Consider the following 1870-nt stretch of genomic DNA (forward strand, 5'->3'; position numbering starts at 1 on the left):
TCTCCACCAAACAGGACAAGCTTGCATCTGTTATAGTTTTGGAGAAAAATGTGTTCATTTCATGTATGCGCGAAATGCCTTAAAAATGGCTTTAAAATGGATTTGGAGCATGGAGACGATTATCTCGGGATTGCAAGATAACCAAACAAAACGTTTAGTGGATTTCTACTTATTTTATTAAATATCATCTCCACCAAACAGGACAAGCTTGCATCTGTTATAGTTTTGGAGAAAAATGTGTTCATTTCATGTATGCGCGAAATGCCTTAAAAATGGCTTTAAAATGGATTTGGAGCATGGAGACGATTATCTCGGGATTGCAAGATAACCAAACAAAACTTTTAGTGGATTTCTACTTATTTTATTAAATATCATCTCCACCAAACAGGACAAGCTTGCATGTGTTATAGTTTTGGAGAAAAATGTGTTCATTTCATGTATGCGCAAAATGCCTTTGAAATGGCTTTAAAATGGATTTGGAGCATGGAGACGATTATCTCGGGATTGCAAGATAACCAAACAAAACTTTTAGTGGATTTCTACTTATTTTATTAAATATCATCTCCACCAAACAGGACAAGCTTGCATCTGTTATAGTTTTGGAGAAAAATGTGTTCATTTCATGTATGCGCGAAATGCCTTAAAAATGGCTTTAAAATGGATTTGGAGCATGGAGACGATTATCTCGGGATTGCAAGATAACCAAACACAACTTTTAGTGGATTTCTACTTATTTTATTAAATATCATCTCCACCAAACAGGACAAGCTTGCATCTGTTATAGTTTTGGAGAAAAATGTGTTCATTTCATGTATGCGCGAAATGCCTTAAAAATGGCTTTAAAATGGATTTGGAGCATGGAGACGATTATCTCGGGATTGCAAGATAACCAAACAAAACTTTTAGTGGATTTCTACATATTTTATTAAATATCATCTCCACCAAACAGGACAAGCTTGCATCTGTTATAGTTTTGGAGAAAAATGTGTTCATTTCATGTATGCGCGAAATGCCTTAAAAATGGCTTTAAAATGGATTTCGAGCATGGAGACGATTATCTCGGGATTGCAAGATAACCAAACAAAACTTTTAGTGGATTTCTACTTATTTTATTAAATATCATCTCCACCAAACAGGACAAGCTTGCATCTGTTATAGTTTTGGAGAAAAATGTGTTCATTTCATGTATGCGCGAAATGCCTTAAAAATAGCTTTAAAATGGATTTGGAGCATGGAGACGATTATCTCGGGATTGCAAGATAACCAAACAAAACTTTTAGTGGATTTCTACTTATTTTATTAAATATCATCTCCACCAAACAGGACAAGCTTGCATGTGTTATAGTTTTGGAGAAAAATGTGTTCATTTCATGTATGCGCAAAATGCCTTTGAAATGGCTTTAAAATGGATTTGGAGCATGGAGACGATTATCTCGGGATTGCAAGATAACCAAACAAAACTTTTAGTGGATTTCTACTTATTTTATTAAATATCATCTCCACCAAACAGGACAAGCTTGCATCTGTTATAGTTTTGGAGAAAAATGTGTTCATTTCATGTATGCGCGAAATGCCTTAAAAATGGCTTTAAAATGGATTTGGAGCATGGAGACGATTATCTCGGGATTGCAAGATAACCAAACAAAACTTTTAGTGGATTTCTACTTATTTTATTAAATATCATCTCCACCAAACAGGACAAGCTTGCATCTGTTATAGTTTTGGAGAAAAATGTGTTCATTTCATGTATGCGCGAAATGCCTTAAAAATGGCTTTAAAATGGATTTGGAGCATGGAGACGATTATCTCGGGTTTGCAAGATAACCAAACAAAACTTTTAGTGGATTTCTACTTATTTTATTAAATATCA

This window comes from Anomaloglossus baeobatrachus, unplaced genomic scaffold (assembly GCF_048569485.1).
Source record: "Anomaloglossus baeobatrachus isolate aAnoBae1 unplaced genomic scaffold, aAnoBae1.hap1 Scaffold_465, whole genome shotgun sequence".
NCBI lineage: Eukaryota > Metazoa > Chordata > Amphibia > Anura > Aromobatidae > Anomaloglossus > Anomaloglossus baeobatrachus.